Source organism: Bufo bufo, chromosome 1 (assembly GCF_905171765.1).
Source record: "Bufo bufo chromosome 1, aBufBuf1.1, whole genome shotgun sequence".
Lineage (NCBI taxonomy): Eukaryota > Metazoa > Chordata > Amphibia > Anura > Bufonidae > Bufo > Bufo bufo.
In genome coordinates this window covers 502,765,849-502,785,525 of record NC_053389.1, presented here as the reverse complement: position 1 = coordinate 502,785,525, position 19,677 = coordinate 502,765,849, and positions in this window count along the sequence as shown.

The following is a 19,677-nucleotide window of genomic DNA, read 5'->3' as shown; positions in this document are numbered from 1 at the left end:
CTTTCAAAAGAACTGGATACAGAAAGGATATTACAGCTACTCTCCTTCTTCTGAGTGTCCATTAACTGCCGGACATCTGCAAGCCAGGATGGAATCGGATTCAGTCCCTCACAGCACAATCCTTCCACCATGCCAGATCAACACACTTCCTGGTTCACTCACAGGCAGCAGCATGAGTCATCATCTGTTTTGCATATTTAAACCCCAGAGTGTGCTGCTGTAGCTGCAAAACAGTGGCCTCTAGTGCCCGGAATGCCAAATGACAGTTTAAGTAAAGACATTATGCAGAAATAGCTGTTTCACGATCTCACAGGGCCACTCTGCTAGAGTTACCCCTGTCTCATGGGTATCAGTCACTCTCATAGCAGGCAACAGGAAGTCTCTCCCTATTATGAGTTCATAATGTAGATTTGTGGTGACAGCAACCTAGTGGGTCCATCTACCGGCCACCATGGTTAGAGACACCACTGCGGTGGGGTAGTGTTTTAAGTCTCCATGGATGCACATCACCCCGACTTTCCGGCCAGTATACTCAGTGGACCGCACCAGGGTAGCCCTTACTAGGGTCACCAGACTCCCTGAGTTCAGCAGAGCCTCCACCGGAGTGTCTCCAACTTCCACCTAACACAATTGATCTAGAGACTCTGGGGTACCTGTTGCACACAGCCTCCTGGCATATAACGTGGGTACATGCCGGGCGGGTTTTATTGGCTCAAATCTCCAGGCCTGGGGTGGAGATTTCTGGGGTTTGCCGACCCCCCGTCCCCCCCCCCCCCCCCGTCCCCACAGAACCCTCCTTTAGATTCCTGGTAGCTTCATAGCGTTCCACCAGGTTCACCATCTCAAGGGCATTACCAGGAGACACCTGACTAATCCAGTGCTGGAGAGGGTATGGCAAAGCCCTCCAGAACATATCGGCTAACAAACGATACAGCATAGCATTTCTGCAAGAGGTGAAGTAAGTTATAATTCTGTGGTCTTGTAGGCTCAGCTGGGTTGAACCCCCACTGATGCACCCGCTGGGCCCGGACCAACACATTCACCTCCAGTCTTGCCTGAATCTCACCCTTGACTTTCTGGTAGTCGGCTGCTTGATCGTCCGGCAAGTCGAAATACACCCGCTGTGAATCAGATGCCAGGAACGGAGCGACGACTTCAGCCCACTGGTCACGGGGTAGCTTTTCCCTGATGGCCACTTTCTCGTACATTGCCAGGTAGGTTTCGATGTCCTCTGTGGGGGTCATCTTAGGAATCACGGCATGGACTGCTTTCTGGGCATCGTGGACGCTCGGGGTTGCTCCTGCTGTCTGCAAAGCCATCACGTGTTGTAGCAGCAACTAGTCTCCTGCTGCTGCTTATTAGCAGCGCATTGCTGCAGGTTTGTCTCTCGCTGCTGCAGATTAGCCTCCATGAGGGCCTTCACAACAGCCTCCATTTTGTCATGGGGCACTGGTTGTAATACAGCTGGTTTAATGTACGACATACAACCCTGACTGAAAAATGCAGAAACCTAAAATATCGGCGTTCACGCCAGCCTCACTGCTCTTGCCGGCATCCTCCACCAATTGTGGGGTTTCGCTCTGGTAGACAGGAAGGAACCAAGGATTACTAGTATTCAAGAGCTTCAGACTCTTTTGACCCTCTTCTGATGATTTCAGTAGGAAAAAACTGTCAATCAGCGGCAGGGAGAGCTGAGAGCTCATAAATAACAGGACTCATTGGCATGCACTGCAGCTGTTAGGACTTGACAGCTGTGGGGTTTTGCTCTGGTAGACAGGATTAGCAGACGCAGTATGGAGGCAACAACAAGTTCTTTGGATCAAACAGTTCAGTGTTTTATTCACACTTTAGGCAAGTGACAAAACAAGCAGTCATAAACAAGTAAAAAGTCACCTTGCGGTGTTGGTGGTAAATAACACCATGCGGCAATTCTGCCTCAAAGAGTCCTTGATCATAGCAGCACAAACCTGTTTTCACTCCAAACAGGTAGCAAGCCTTCATCCAGACGCAAGGCTCCCAGATCCCAACACAGAGACCTTGTTTCTGAGCCCAGCTGCCTATTTAAGGACAGCCAGGTGCTGCCAAAACACGGATTGGTACTTAAAATCCGGTCTGGTATTTGACCTCACCTGGCTGTAAATCAGCCCAGAAGCATATGCTGGGAGCTAAAACCTCTCACTGTGTCAAATACCCTTTAAGGGTGCATTTAGATGACCGTATTTCTAAATCCGCATCCATTTCACAAAAGATGCGGACAGCACACTGTGTTCTATGTATTTCTGAGCCGCAATTTGCGGACCACAAAACACTTAGGTCATCTGAATGTAGCCTAAAAGAAACAGCACCAAATGAAATGTAATAATTCCAAACCACAGGAAATATTCATTCCCACTAGACAATATACAATAAGGGAATGTAGTGAGTACATTTTCCTCTCTTTAATATTCCTTTTTTATAGGTAAGATTAAGAAGTCCTCATTACTAACCCAGCTACCAAACTACAAAAGACAGATGCATTAATAGAATCTCTGGCGACCAAAATATAGTTTTAATTGGTTTGAACCTAAACTGAAACACTAGAACGGCAGAAATAACAGGCCATAAAGATAATCATGTGTCTTTCTCCCAGGTTATCAATAACTATAATATGTTCCAAAGGGAAAAACACGCATCTTTTGATCTTTCTTTTTATTACCCTTTCCCAGAAAGAAAGAGTTTAGTGGTGTTAAAGCAAAGGAACATGCTTCCTGATATGGTCTGTGCACTAATGATAACGGTCTGATTTATGGGCACTTTCCTACAAGACTGCACTTTAAAAGGAAGTAATTTAGAAGAAACAATTACTTACATAGTACTTTACATTTATTATGCATAATGCCATCTGATTATAGAAAACAAGAAAATGAGCAATAAGAGCCGAGCCGTATAGGAAGTGCAATTATGAAATTTAAGTTTATCATACCTATCTATCTGTCTACCATGTCTATCTGTCTGTCGGTCTCTGCCTTTGGTTGTCAATGCCTGAAATCATAGTCAGGGCCCAGTTTCACCTTTGCTGTAGGTTCTCTCTCAGGGGTGCCACATAATAGAACAGCAATGTTCAATGGTTGGAAGGCCGTATTATAGATTGCACATTGGGGCTCTGAAGCTTTACATTAAGCCTCTGCTATCTTATATTTATGCCACTATAGGACAGATGTTGGACAGTACATGGAATTAAATTATATTAAATTAAATATATACGGAACTAAGAAAGAAGAACATCAAAAAGAAATAAACAGCTGATAGAGGGCAGGAGTGAGGCAATTCCATAGCAAATGCTATCCACAAGGAACTTGGCCAATCAGATAATGTCACGCCCTACCCTGTGGGTGTTCTGAGGAGATTTGTCAGAGTTGCTGCACGTGACTTGATCTGACAGTTTGTTTTGTTGTGGGTTTGAACTGAATCCCACCTCCTCCCAGGTGTTGTTCTTTAGGTAATTAGTAAAGCTATTTATTCCTCCCTCTCCCTATAGCCTTTGCAGGTTATAGTTCTGCCTTGTGTGAGCTCTGGAAGTTTGGTGGTTCGTTTGCTCCAACACATCTCTAGATAAGTCCTTTTCCCTTTTTCCTTCTGTGTCTGTTTTTACTAGGCCTCTAGGGTGACGCTAGCTCCTTCGGTTGTTGAAGGAGCTAGGTGTCTCTTTCCCTCTTCCCTACAGCTGAGGGTTTGGTTCAGTGTGTTACAGTCTTAGGTACGTGGGCATGTGCATATCTATATAATAATAGAAAAGACAGGTGCACTCTGCAGACTCCTCCCTCCTCCCATTGCTAGCATGGTTTTATGCTGGAAGTAACTGGTGAGTTGTCTGTGAGTCGGACCTTTACGCTCTGTAATTTGCCCACTGGCTCCTGGTATTGCCCATAAGGCTCAGGTAAGTGAGTGTTAGGACCCGTGCTATTTGAGAAACCTTGGCGTGGTGCTCGGGCTCAGACATGTCCCCCTAGTGGGATATGTTGGCTAATCTCTCAATTTTATCATCAGTTTGAGGGTTTAGTAAGTCTGCAGAGTGCACCTGTCTATGCTATTATTATATTGTTATATTGATTATCACATCCACATAATTGCTATCTTGTGTAGGATGTCTATTGTGATACTTGTGGTCTGCCGCTGGCATCCTCCACTGTATGCATTTTTGCTGGGGATCGCCATTAGCAACGGGCCACAAGTGCAGGATTTGCTCCCCTGTTTATATATGCACAACTGCATATGGGTTTGAGCACTTCCTGCCTGTTTAACACCACACCATTTTTTTCATTTGTTTGCATGTGCATATCTACCATCGAGATATACACATGGGCATAGCAGCTTAGGGAAAGTGTTTTAGGGATTGCTAGGAGGTGACCCGTTTGTTCCCTAGCACTTGGAGCCTAGTCAGTTGTTTTGTTTGCCTTGTCGTGTTCGGTTTCCTTCCCTTATCTTACCTACCGTGACAGATAAATTATGAATATTTGTGCATACATTATTTATAGCAGAAAAGTACTGATAAAGACAACATGTATGGAATATATCACAAAAAATCCCAGTAGATTTTCCTTTTTTTTTTAGAATTTATTTAACAATAACGATAGTCATGCTTCATCGGAAACATATTGACAACCATATTATTTCCAATTCATTTTAGCCTTATTTGGGAAACAGCCATCTATTTGCTTAAAAAAGGATGAATTCTGTTGAGTAAGGGCTCATTCAGATGGCAGTATGTATTTTGCTGTCTGCAAAAATGCGGATATGTTTTTTTTGCAGGCAGTTCAGCATGTCCGCAAAAAAACGGATTGCATTCAGCATTTTTGTGGACCTATAGGCTTCAATGGGGTCACTTCCTGATTTTCACTGAGAAGTATAGGACATGATTTATTTGTTTTGCTGGGCCGTGGAATGGAAGAAAATATACGGACAGCACACAGAGGGCATGACCACTGCTGCTGGATTGAAGGGTGTTTGTAACCATGGAAATGATCAGTGTATAATTTGATGGAAAAATGGACCTAGCCAACAAAGGAAGCAATATGGACAATCACAATACATTATTAAGGGCCTTGTATTAACTTTCTCTACATGATAAATGCCACTTGCTGAAGTTAGACAACCCCTTAAATGGGGAATGAACAGAACACTTAAATAGCACCCTCCTTTTCATCTTTTCAGCTGATGATATGCCAGTTCCAGGCTTCTCTTCCGCCATCCTGCTTTTGGAGCAGTGCTGGCCAATCTTAAGATTCCATAGATTTACAGTTCTTATGGTAAAGACACCTTGATGCCTCTGGAGACTTAGCAGGCAGTACTTACCAGACATTCCGTTAAGAAGAAAAAAATAAATTATATTTCAAAATTTTTTACATGATTATGTGTATTGAGTACAATGAGCTGCACAAAGTAGTTAGCCAGAAAAATCTATGTGATATAGGTTTGTGTTGAAAGAGACAATAATCGGAGGAAGACCTTTATTGGCTAACCATAAAAATTCTGTTACAAAAGTATTTAAATGGGTTCTCAGGGGATTTGACTAAATTCTAGCTTTCAGACAACGTGTAGAAGAAAAAAAAAATTCACCACTACTTACCATCCTGTTAGCTTCAGAATCTGCAATCTGGGCTATGTTCACATGACCGCCTGACTCTGGCTGCAGGCTCTTCCAAAGATGTCTTATTTAGCTAAACAGGAAAAACACAGGAACAGATTCAGTCATGACATCAGCAGAAGAGCCTGCAGCCAAAACCAAGTGGCCACGTGAGCAGATTGCGGCAGCACAACAGAATGGTAAGTAGTGGTGAAATAATCTTCCTCCACAGGTTGTCTGAAAGCTAGAACCCCTTTAACATCATAAGTATTGGGTACAGAATTCATATAGCTAGTTTCATGCACGAGTAAGTCTGAAGCATTCTAGGCTTAACCATGTAATTAGATACCATGAGAATTATCTAAGGCAGGTATGCTCAACCTCCTCAATCTGTCATCAAATTATCATTAATAGCCTTTGTGGTGAAGTGTACAGTGTAACTGCTGGGAGGCATGTATATCCTACCCAGATACCTCATCTGGGTGAGATAACTGAAATCCAGAAAGCTGCAGTGGTTTCAGCAAAGTGTAGTTTGATGAGACAGTTTTGTCTAGATGTTGTTCTGGGCTGGATTTCATGTGGACTGGGGGATAGGTTTGGGAGTGGGATCTGCCAGTACACCCTTCCACTACATGTATTGTCTTTCGCCAGAGGTGATCGCAGGTGAGGCCTGCTGCTGTAATCACAGAGGGATAAAACAACCCTCTGTGTATGACTTGGAGGAAGAAAGGCTGAGGAAGCCTGAGAGAGAGGGGAGCCTGAGAGGCTCTGTGTGATCTCAGCCAGGAGGCTTTGTGAAACCTGAAGTTTGGGGGGCCCAGCAACACCTACAGAAAGAGGGTCGCACGGTCAGAGTCGGGAGGACTTCTGGAGCATCTCCCCCTAAGGGTGCTGGTGTGGTCACAGCCTGGAGGCTGCTGGACTGTATATGGCTGAGGAAGCCAGATCGAATCCCGTGTGTGAACCTGTGCTTAGAGGAGAGTCAGGGAAAGCTACTGTGTATTAGTTAGAGCCCAGACAGGCAGGTGTTTGTTTTGCTATTTTGTGTGTGCTGGTGCCAAAATAAATGACCGTTTTGGACTTTAAATCCACTGTCTGAGGAGAAGTCTGTGATTGCGACCCCTTGAGAAAAAGCGATCCCCTACACCTTGTTGAAATACATATGTCTCATTGTGCTCTTTAAGCAAAATGAAGGAATCTGCTGAGACTCCATTTTTTGGAGTTCGGGTTTGGTGTTCGGTGCTTTCTTGGCGCTTTTTGAAAGACTGCAAAGCAGCCATTCAACAAGCGTCATACTACTTGCCCCAAGAGGCCATCACAGCCATGACTACTATTGGCATGGCTGTGATTGGCCAGTGCAGCATGTGACCCAGCCTCTATTTAAGCTGGAGTCACGTAGCGCCGCACGTCACTCTGCTCTGATCAGTGTAGGGATAGGATGCAGCTGCTGCTGTTAGGGTGAGATTAGGCAGTGATTTAGTCTTCAAAAACAATTACTGAAGTGATCGATGTACAGCTGTGTATCATTCAACCTCTGCTATTTAATTGCTCACTGTTTTAAGGCTGCCCAGAGCGTTTTTCTGTCACTTTTTTCTGGGGTGATCGGCGGCCATTTTGTGTCTTGTGGTGCGCCAGCACAAGCTGCCACCAAGTACATTTAACCATCAATAGTGTGTTGTTGTTTTTTTGCTATATCCTACATCAGGGCCTTGGCTGTGCTTGCTATTCTATTGAGGGGTGAAATACAATTTCCAAAATAGCAGTACCCTAAATCTTGTGTTTCAGCTGTGGCTAGCCAATTGTAATACTGTCTGCTGTCTGGCAAAAGATATATATTTTTCTGGGTTGAAATACAATTCCCAACTTAGCAATTCCCTAAATCAGTGGTTTCTGCTGTAGCAGGCCAAGTTTAAATCTATCCATAAAAGGGTATATTACATTGAAGGTGCTGATAGGGTCATTCTCAATAACTTCAAACGCTACCGTGCATCTCCAAGTCTAATTCTGTCCGTAAACGTATACCTGTCATCCAGCGCCTAAATAATAGGCCTACAATTACTGCTGTGGCTGGTAAAGTTATTTAGTGTCTGTCAAAGCACAGTTTTTGTTCTGGGTTGAAATACAATTCCCAACTTAGCAATTACCTAAATCAGAGGTTTCTGCTGTATCAGGCCAAGTTTAAATCTATCCATAAAAGGGTATATTAGATTGAAGGTGCGGATAGGGTCATTCTCAATAACTTCAAACGCTACCGTGCATCTCCAATTATAATTCTGTCCATAAACGTATACCTGTCATCCACCGCCTAAATACTAGGCCTACAATTTATATTCAGCTAAATCTGTGATTTCTGCTGTGCCTGTATTAGTGTAATACGGTACCTAAGTAGATAGCCAGATAGTGTTAGGTGCCTGTAAAAAAAGGCCTGAATTTGAATTCAATACATTGGGCCAAATAATTTTTTTCTTATTGTGGTGAACGGGAACAATGAGGAAAACATCTAGTAAGGGACGCGGACGCGGACATGGTCGTGGTGGTGTTAGTGGACCCTCTGGTGCTGGGAGAGGACGTGGCCATTCTGCCACAGCCACACGTCCTAGTGTTCCAACTACCTCAGGTCCCAGTAGACGCCAGAATTTACAGCGATATTTGGTGGGGCCCAATGCCGATCTAAGGATGGTAAGGCCTGAGCAGGTACAGGCATCAGTCAATTGGGTGGCCGACAGTGGATCCAGCACGTTCACATTATCTCCCACCCAGTCTTCTGCAGAAAGCGCACAGATGGCGCCTGAAAACCAAGCCCATCAGTCTTTCACATCACCCCCATGCATATCAGGGAAACTGTCTGAGCCTCAACTTATGCAGCAGTCTCTTATGCTGTTTGAAGACTCTGCTGGCAGGGTTTCCCAAGGGCATCCACCTAGCCCTTCCCCAGCGGTGGAAGACATAGAATGCACTGACGCACAACGACTTATGTTTCCTGATGATGAGGACATGGGAATACCACCTCAGCACGTCTCTGATGATGAAAACACAGGTGCCAACTGCTGCGTCTTTCTGCAGTGTGCAGATTAAACAGGAGGTCAGGGAGGAAGACTGGGTGGAAGACGATGCAGGGGACGATGAGGTCCTGGACCCCACATGAAAAGGTCGTGCCACTGACTTTCAGAGTTCGGAGGAAGAGGCAGTGGTGAGACCGAGCCAACAGCGTAGCAAAAAAGGGAGCAGTGGGCAAAAGCAGAACACCCGCCGCCAAGAGAGTCCGCCTGCTACTAGCCACCGCCATCTGGGACCGAGCATCCCAAAGGCAGCATCAAGGAGTTCACTGGCGTGGCAGTTCTTCAAACAATGTGCTGACGAAAAGACCCGAGTGGTCTGAACCTTAGCACAACCTGTATGACCAGGCACCTGCATGCAAAGCATGAACTGCAGTGGAGTAAACACCTTAAAAACAAGGCACTCAGGCTCCCCCTGCTACCTCTTCTGCTGCTGCCTCGGCCTCTTCCTCCGCCTCTGGAGGAACGTTGGCACCTGCCGCCCAGCAAACAGAGGATGTACCACCAACACCACCACCTCCGTCACCGTCACCAAGCATCTCAACCATGTCACATGGCAGCGTTCAGCTCTCCATCTCAAAAACATTTGAGAGAAAGCGTAAATTCCCACCTAGCCACCCTCGATCCCTGGCCCTGAATGCCAGCATTTCTAAACTACTGGCCTATGAAATGCTGTCATTCAGGCTGGTGGACACAGACAGCTTCAAACAGCTCATGTCGCTTGCTGTCCCACAGTATGTTGTTCCCAGCTGCCACTACTTCTCCAAGAGAGCCGTGCCTTCCCTGCACAACCAAGTATCCGATAAAATCAAGTGTGCACTGCGGAACGCCATCTGTGGCAAGGTCCACCTAACCACATATACGTGGACCAGTAAGCACAGCCAGGGACGCTATATCTCCCTAACTGCACACTGGGTAAATGTAGTGGCGGCTGGGCCCCAGGCGGAGAGCTCTTTGGCGCACGTCCTTCCGCCGCCAAGGATTGCAGGCAACATTCTTTGCCTCCTGTAGCCTCCTCCTCCTACTCGGCTTCCTCCTCCTCTTCTTCCACCTGCTCATCCAATCAGCCACACACCTTCACCACCAACTTCAGCACAGCCCGGGGTAAACGTCAGCAGGCCGTTCTGAAACTCATATGTTTGGGGTACAGGCCCCACACCGCGCAGGAGTTGTGGCGGGGTATTGAACAACAGATCGACGAGTGGTTGCTGCCGGTGAGCCTCAAGCCCGGCCTGGTGGTGTGCGATAATGGGCGAAATCTCGTCGCAGCTCTGGGACTAGCCGGTTTGACGCATATCCCTTGCCTGGCGCATGTGCTGAATTTGGTGGTGCAGAAGTTCATTCACGACTACCCCGACATGTCAGAGCTGCTGCATAAAGTGCGGTCCGTCTTTGCGCGCTTCCGGCGTTCACATCCTGCCGGAAGCGAACATTTCCGGGAAGTTCGGCCGAACTTCTCGAACCCGAACATCCAGGTGTTCGCTCAACTCTACTCTTTAGCTAAGCCACCTCCACACAGTCAGCGTTTGACCAGTGATTTTCATCCATGACTGGGAGCCAAAATCAGGAGTGGAGTCTAGAGTTGAGCGAACACCTGGATGTTCGGGTTCGAGAAGTTCGGCCGAACTTCCCGGAAATGTCCGGGTTCGGGATCCGAACCCGACCCGAACTTCATCCCGAACCCGAACCCCATTGAAGTCAATGGGGACCCGAACTTTTGGGCACTAAAAAGGCTGTAAAACAGCCCAGGAAAGAGCTAGAGGGCTGCAAAAGGCAGCAACATGTAGGTAAATCCCCTGCAAACAAATGTGGATAGGGAAATGAATTTAAAAAAAAAAAAAAAAAATTAACCAATATCAATTGGACAGAGGTCCCATAGCAGAGAATCTGGCTTCACGTCAGCAGAGAATCAGTCTCTTCATGCCATAGCAAAGAATCTGGCTTCATGTCAGCAGAGAATCAGTCTCTTCATGCCATAGCAGAGAATCTGGCTTCATGTCAGCGCAGAATCAGTCTTTATGTCATAGCAGAGAATCAGGCTTCACGTCACCCACCACTGGAACAGGCCACTGTCACACATTTAGGCACCGGCACCCAGACAGAGGAGAGAGGTCCCGTAACAGAGAATCTGGCCTTATGTCAGCACAGAATCTGTCTTCATGTCATAGCAGAGAATCAGGCTTCACGTCACCCACCACTGGAACAGGCCACTGTCACACATTTAGGCACCGGCACCCAAGCAGAGGAGAGAGGTCCCGTAACAGAGAATCTGGCCTTATGTCAGCACAGAATCAGTCTTCATGTCATAGCAGAGAATCAGGCATCAAGTCACCCACCACTGGAAAAGGCTACTGTCACACATTTAGGCCCAGGCACCTAGACAGAGGAGAGAGGTCCCGTAACAGAGAATCTGGCCTTATGTCAGCACAGAATCTGTCTTCATGTCATAGCAAAGAATCAGGCTTCACGTCACCCACCACTGGAACAGGCCACTGTCACACATTTAGGCCCCGGCACCCAGACAGAGGAGAGGTTCATTCAACTTTGGGTTGCCCCGCAATATAATGGTAAAATGAAAATAAAAATAGTATTGAATGAGGAAGTGCCCTGGAGTAGAATAATATATTGTTAATGGGAGGTAGTTAATATCTAATCTGCACAAGGGATGGACAGGTTCTGTGGGATCCATGCCTGGTTCATTTTTATGAACGTCAGCTTGTCCACATTGGCTGTAGACAGGCGGCTGCGTTTGTCTGTAATGACGCCCCCTGCCGTGCTGAATACACGTTCAGACAAAACGCTGGCCGCCGGGCAGGCCAGCACCTCCAAGGCATAAAAGGCTAGCTCTGGCCACGTGGACAATTTGGAGACCCAGAAAAGGAAATGGGGCCGAACCATCAGTCAGTACGTGGAGGGGTGTGCACAGGTACTGTTCCACCATGTTAGTGAAATGTTGCCTCCTGCTAACACGTTCCGTATCAGGTGGTGGTGCAGTTAGCTGTGGCGTGGTGACAAAACTTTTCCACATCTCTGCCATGCTAACCCTGCCCTCAGAGGAGCTGGCCGTGACACAGCTGCGTTGGCGACCTCTTGCTCCTCCTCTGCCTTCGCCTTGGGCTTCCACTGGTTCCCCTGTGACATTTGGGAATGCTCTCAGTAGCGCGTCTACCAACGTGCACTTGTACTCGCGCATCTTCCTATCACTCTCCAGTGTAGGAAGTAAGGTGGGCACATTGTCTTTGTACCGGGGATCCAGCAGGGTGGCAACCCAGTAGTCCGCACACGTTAAAATGTGGGCAACTCTGCTGTCGTTGCGCAGGCACTGCAGCATGTAGTCGCTCATGTGTGCAAGGCTGCCCAGAGGTAAGGACAAGCTGTCCTCTGTGGGAGGCGTATCGTCATCGCCCTGTGTTTCCCCCCAGCCACGCACCAGTGATGGGCCCGAGCTGCTTTGGGTGCCACCCCGCTGTGAACATGCTTCATCCTCATCCTCCTCCACCTCCTCCTCATCCTCGTCCTCCTCGCCCTCCAGTAGTGGGCCCTGTCTGGCCACATTTGTACCTGGCCTCTGGTGTTGCAAAAACCTCCCTCTGAGTCACTTCGAAGAGACTGGCCTGAAAGTGCTAAAAATGACCCCTCTTCCTCCTCTTCCTCCTGGGCCACCTCCTCTTCCAAGTGTTTTCTCAAGGAGACATAGAAGTGGTATTGTAACGCTGATAACGGCGTCATCGCCACTGGCCATGTTGGTGGAGTACTTGAAACAGCGCAACAGGGCACACAGGTCTCGCATGGAGGCCCAGTCATTGGTGGTGAAGTGGTGCTGTTCCGCAGTGCGACTGACCCGTGCGTGCAGCAGCTGAAACTCCACTATGGCCTGCTGCTGCTCGCACAGTCTGTCCAGCATGTGCAAGGTGGAGTTCCACCTGGTGGGCACATCGCATATGAGGCGGTGAGCAGGAAGGCCGAAGTTACACTGTAGCGCAGACAGGCGTGCAGCAGCAGGGTGTGAACGCCGGAAGCGCGAACAGACGGCCCGCACTTTATGCAGCAGCTCTGACATGGCGGGGTAGTTGCGAATGAACTTATGCACCACCAAATTCAGCACATGCGCCAGGCAAGGGATGTGCGTCAAACCGGCTAGTCCCAGAGCTGCAACGAGATTTCGCCCATTATCGCACACCACAGGCCAGGCTTGAGGCTCACCGGCAGCAACCACTGGTCGGTCTGTTGTTCTATACCCCGCCACAACTCCTGTGCGGTGTGGGGCCTGTCCCCCAAACATATGAGTTTCAGAATGGCCTGCTGACGTTTACCCCGAACTGTGCTGAAGTTGGTGGTGAAGGTGTGTGGCTGACTGGATGAGCAGGTGGAAGAAGAGGAGGAGGAAGCTGAGTAGGAGGAGGAGGAGACAGGAGGCAAAGAATGTTGCCCTGTGATCCTTGGCGGCGGAAGGACGTGCGCCAAACAGCTCTCCGCCTGGGGCCCAGCCGCCACTACATTTACCCAGTGTGCAGTTAGGGAGATATAGCATCCCTGGCCGTGCTTACTGGTCCACGTATCTGTGGTTAGGTGGACCTTGCCACAGATGGCGTTGCGCAGTGCACACTTGATTTTATCGGACACTTGGTTGTGCAGGGAAGGCACGGCTCTCTTGGAGAAGTAGTGGCAGCTGGGAACAACATACTGTGGGACAGCAAGTGACATGAGCTGTTTGAAGCTGTCTGTGTCCACCAGCCTAAATGACAGCATTTCATAGGTCAGTAGTTTAGAAATGCTGGCATTCAGGGCCAGGGATCGAGGGTGGCTAGGTGGGAATTTACGCTTTCTCTCAAATGTTTGTGAGATGGAGAGCTGAACGCTGCCGTGTGACATGGTTGAGATGCTTGGTGACGCAGGTGGTGGTGTTGGTGGTACATCCCATGTTTGCTGGGCGGCAGGTGCCAACGTTCCTCCAGAGGCGAAGGAAAAGTTTGAGGCGGCGGCATCAGCAGAAGAGGCCGAGGCGGCAGCAGCAGAAGAGGTAGCAGGGGGAGCCTGAGTGACTTCCTTGTTTTTAAGGTGTTTACTCCACTGCAGTTCATGCTTTGCATGCAGGTGCCTGGTCATGCAGGTTGTGCTAAGGTTCAGAACGTTAATGCCTCGCTTCAGGCTCTGATGGCACAGCGTGCAAACCACTCGGGTCTTGTCGTCAGCACATTGTTTGAAGAAGTGCCATGCCAGGGAACTCCTTGAAGCTGCCTTTGGGGTGCTCGGTCCCAGATGGCGGCGGTCAGTAGCAGGCGGAGTCTCTTGGCGGCGGGTGTTCTGATTTTGCCCACTGCTCCCTCTTTTGCTACGCTGTTGGCTCGGTCTCACCACTGCCTCTTCCTCCGAACTCTGAAAGTCAGTGGCACGACCTTCATTCCATGTGGGGTCTAGGACCTCATCGTCCCCTGCATCGTCTTCCACCCAGTCTTGATCCCTGACCTCCTGTTCAGTCTGCACACTGCAGAAAGACGCAGCAGTTGGCACCTGTGTTTCGTCATCATCAGAGACGTGCTGAGGTGGTATTCCCATGTCCTCATCATCAGGAAAAATAAGTGGTTGTGCGTTAGTGCATTCTATCTCTTCCACCCCTGGGGAAGGGCTAGGTGGATGCCCTTGGGATACCCTGGCAGCAGAGTCTTCAAACAGCATAAGAGACTGCTGCATAACTTGAGGCTCAGACAGTTTCCCTGATATGCATGGGGGTGATGTGACAGACCTATGGGCTTGGTTTTCATGCGCCATCTGTGCGCTTTCTGCAGAAGACTGGGTGGGAGATAATGTGAACGTGCTGGATCCATTGTCGGCCACCCAATTGACTAATGCCTGTACTTGCTCAGGCCTTACCATCCTTAGAACGGCATTGGGCCCCACCAAATATCGCTGTAAATTCTGCTGGCTACTGGGACCTGAGGTAGTTGGTTCACTAGGACGTGTGGCTGTGGCAGAACGGCCACGTCCTCTCCCAGCACCAGAGGGTCCACTAACACCACCACGACCATGTCCACGTCCGCGTCCCTTATTAGATGTTTTCCTCATTGTTCCCGTTCACCACAATTTTGAGAATGGCAAATTTGGGAATAGTTTTTCACCCCAGAACAAAAACTGTGCTTTTACGGTCACTACAAATAACTTGACCAGCTCAAACAGTACAGATTTGGTTGAATAGAAATGTGAGGCCTATTTTTTTTTTCGCTGTGTGACAGGTATACGTTTAATCACAGAATTAGACTTGTATCTGCACAGTAGCGTGTGTGTTAAGTTTTTCTGAATGACACTATCAGCACCTTAAATCTAAGATATCCTTTTTGGGATAGATTTCAAGTAGGCCTCATATAGCATAAACAAAAATAAAGGGAACACAAAAATAACACATCCTAGATCTGAATTAATTAAATATTCTTCTGAAATACTTTGTTCTTTACATAGTTGAATGTGCTGACAACAAAATCACACAAAAATTAAAAAATGGAAATCAAATTTTTCAACCCATGGAGGTCTGGATTTGGAGTCACACTCAAAATTAAAGTGGAAAAACACACTACAGGCTGATCCAACTTTGATGTAATGTCCTTAAAACAAGTCAAAATGAGGCTCAGTAGTGTGTGTGGCCTCCACGTGCCTGTATGACCTCCCTACAACGCCTGTGCATGCTCCTGATGAGGTGGCGGACGGTCTCCTGAGGGATCTCCTCCCAGACCTGGACTAAAGCATCTGCCAACTCCTGGACAGTCTGTGGTGCAACGTGACGTTGGTGGATAGAGCGAGACATGATGTCCCAAATGTGCTCAATTGGATTCAGGTCTGGGGAACGGGCGGGCCAGTCCATAGCATCAATGCCTTCGTCTTGCAGGAACTGCTGACACACTTCAGCCACATGAGGTCTAGCATTGTCTTGCATTAGGAGGAACCCAGGGCCAACCGCACCAGCATATGGTCTCACAAGGGGTCTGAGGATCTCATCTCGGTACCTAATGGCATTCAGGCTACCTATGGCGAGCACATGGAGGGCTGTGCGGCCCTCCAAAGAAATGCCACCCTACACCATTACTGACCCAATGCCAAACCGGTCATGCTGGAGGATGTTGCAGGCAGCAGAACGTTCTCCACGGCGTCTCCAGACTCTGTCACGTCTGTCACATGTGCTCAGTGTGAACCTGCTTTCATCTGTGAAGAGCACAGGGCGCCAGTGGCGAATTTGCAAATCTTGATGTTCTCTGGCAAATGCCAAACGTCCTGCACGGTGTTGGGCTGTAAGCACAACCCCCACCTGTGGACGTCGGGCCCTCATATCACCCTCATGGAGTCTGTTTCTGATCGTTTGAGCAGACACATGCACATTTGTGGCCTGCTGGAGGTCATTTTGCAGGGCTCTGGCAGTGTTCCTCCTTGCACAAAGGCGGAGGTAGCGGTCCTGCTGCTGGGTTGTTGCCCTCCTACGGCCTCCTCCACGTCTTCTGATGTATTGGCCTGTCTCCTGGTATCGCCTCCATGCTCTGGACACTACGCTGACAGACACAGCAAACCTTCTTGAAACAGCTCGCATTGATGTGCCATCCTGGATAAGCTGCACTACCTGAGCCACTTGTGTGGGTTGTAGACTCCGTCTCATTCTACCACTAGAGTGAAAGCACCGCCAGCATTCAAAAGTGACCAAAACATCAGCCAGGAAGCATAGGAACTGAGAAGCGGTCTGTGGTCACCACCTGCAGAACCACTCCTTTATTGGGGGTGTCTTGCTAATTGCCTATAATTTCCACCTGTTGTCTATCCCATTTGCACAACAGCATGTGAAATTGATTGTCACTTAGTGTTGCTTCCTAAGTGGACAGTTTGATTTCACAGAAGTGTGATTGACTTGGAGTTACATTGTGTTGTTTAAGTGTTCCCTTTATTTTTTTGAGCAGTGTACCTATTTTGAGAATGTCAAATTTGGGAATAGTTTTTCAACCCAGAACAAAAACTGTGCTTTTACGGTCACTACAAATAACTTGACCAGCTCAAACAGTACAGATTTGGTTGAATAGAAATGTGAGGCCTATTTTTTTTTGCGCTGTGTGACAGGTATACGTTTAATCACAGAATTAGACTTGTATCTGCACGGTAGCGTGTGTGTTAAGTTTTTCTGAATGACACTATCAACACCTTGAATCTAAGATATCCTTTTTGGGATAGATTTCAAGTAGGCCTCATATAGCATAAACTACTTAGTTATTTTGAGAATGTCAAATTTGGGAATAGTTTTTCACCCCAGAACAAAAACTGTGCTTTTACGGTCACTACAAATAACTTGACCAGCTCAAACAGTACAGATTTGGTTGAATAGAAATGTGAGGCCTATTTTTTTTTGCGCTGTGTGACAGGTATACGTTTAATCACAGAATTAGACTTGTATCTGCACGGTAGCGTGTGTGTTAAGTTTTTCTGAATGACACTATCAGCACCTTGAATCTAAGATATCCTTTTTGGGATAGATTTCAAGTAGGCCTCATATAACATAAACTACTTAGTTATTTTGAGAATGGCAAATTTGGGAATAGTTTTTCAACCCAGAGCAAAAACTGTGCTTTTACGGTCACTACAAATAACTTGACCAGCTAAAACAGTACAGATTTGGTTGAATAGAAATGTCAGGTCTATTTTTTAGGCGCTGGGTGACAGGCTCAACTTGCCCCTGATGTAGTATATGGCCAAAAAATAACCACACTATTGATGGTTAAATGCACTTGGGTGACACAGGCTCAGTCTGCACCTGATGTAGTATATGGCCAAAAATTAACCACACTGTTGATGGTTAAATGCTCTTGGGTGACACAGGCTCAGCCTGCACCTGATGTAGTATATGGCCAAAAAATAACCACACTGTTGATGGTTAAATGCACTTGGGTGACACAGGCTCAGCCTGCAGCTGATGTAGGATATAGCAAAAAATAACCACACTATTGATGGTTAAAAGCACTTAGTGGTAGCTTGTGCTGGCGCACCACAAGCCACAAAATGGCCGCTGATCACCCCAGAAAAAAGTGATCTAAAAACTCTCTGGGCAGCCTAAAAAAAGTGAGCAAGTCGATATTAGCACTTCAATGATCCACAGCTGGAGATCGATCACAGAATGAAGTCTTTTGGAGGAGTTAATCTGCCTAATCTCGCCCTAACGTCGCAGCAGCAACCTCTCCCTATGCTTGAATCAGCAGAGTGATGTGCAGCGCTACGTGACCCAAGCTTATATAGAGGCTGGGTCACATGCTGCACTGGCCAATCACAGCCATGCCAATAGTAGGCAAGGCTGTGATGGCCTCTTGGGGCAAGTAGTATGACGCTTGTTGATTGGCTGCTTTGCAGCCTTTCAAAAAGCGCCAAGAAAGCGCCGAACACCGAACCTGGGTCCAGGTCACGGACACCCCAAAATTCGGTACGAACCCAAACTATACAGTTCGGGTTCGCTCATCCCTAGTGGAGTCTACACAGAGGTAAAGTATAATGGAAAGATCTGCAGTTTTGCACCTGCCCTGTGGTTTTGCCTCACAATCACTGAAGAAAATCACTGTTCAAATACTGACTGTAGGAAAGCAGTCTAACTTTCTTAGTCTCAACCCAGATGCTTAAACTGACAATAACAAATATCATTAGTGACAACTCCATTTTAGTGAATAGTGAATTTTTTTAAGATTGGAATGGATTTTTCCAGAAACTGGTTATAATATCAAAATATATAGGTATGTAGATTGATATTGCAGTGTCTGTATGTTTAACCTCTTAAGGACACAGGGCGTACCTGTACGTCCTGTGTATTTCCGATCACCACTGATCAGAACAAGGTGCCTGCTCAAATCATTGAGCAGACACCTTGGGTCAATGCGCGGGGGGGTCAATTCAGACCTGCAGTTTGCGGCTTTTAGTGGAGATTGCGGCGGCGGTCAGAGGTGCCATCGGGTCCCTGTGCGGCTGTAAGGGGGACCCGATGGCATTGAAGGCAGCTCGATGCCTTCCTTAGGCATCGGTGCTGCATTCCGGTGACGAGCCTGTGAGATCCAGCCCCCTGGATCTCACAGGCCAGAAGCTGTATGAGTAATACACACTGTATTGCTCAAACAGCCAATGCATTCCAATGCAGAAGTATTGGAATGCATTGTAAAGGGGATCAGACCCCAAAAGTTGAAGTCCCAAAGTGGGACAAAAAATAAAGCGAAAAAAGTTGATAAATAAAGCGAAAAAAGTTTTCCCCCACAAAAATTAAAAGTTTCAAGTAAAAAAAAAATAATATATGAATTTCCCCCAAATAAAGTTAAAGAAAATTGGTAAAAGTTGACATATTAGGTATCGCCGCGTCCATATCGGCTCTATAAGCATATCGCATGATCTAACCCATCAGATGAACACCATAAAAAATGAAAACTGTGCTAAATAAATCATTTTTTGTCACCTTACATCACAAAAAGTACAACAGTAAGCGATCAAAAAGGCGTATGCCCACCAAAATAGTACCAATCTAACAGTCACCTCATCCCGCAAAACATGAAACCCTACCTAAGACAATCGCCCAAAAATTTAAAAAAAAATATGGCTCAGAATATAGAGACACTAAAACATCATTTTTTTTGTTTTAAAAAAGCTGTTGTTGTGTAAAACTTAAGTAAATTAAAAAAAGTATACATATTAGGTATTGCCGCATCCGTATTAACCTGCTCTATAAAAATATCACATGACCTAACCCCTCAGGTGAACACCGTAAAAAAATAAAATTAAAAAAAAATGTGTAAAAAAAGCAATTTTTGGTCATCTTGCATCACAAAAAGTGTAATAGCAAGCGATCAAAAAGTCATACCCACCCCAAAATAGTGCCAATAAAACCGTAATCTCATTCCGCAAAAAATTAGACCCTACATAAGATAATTGCCCAAAAACTGAAAAAACTATGGCTCTCAGACTATGGAGACACTAAAAGATGATTTATATATTTTTTTTAAATATTAATGTGTAAAACTTACATGAATA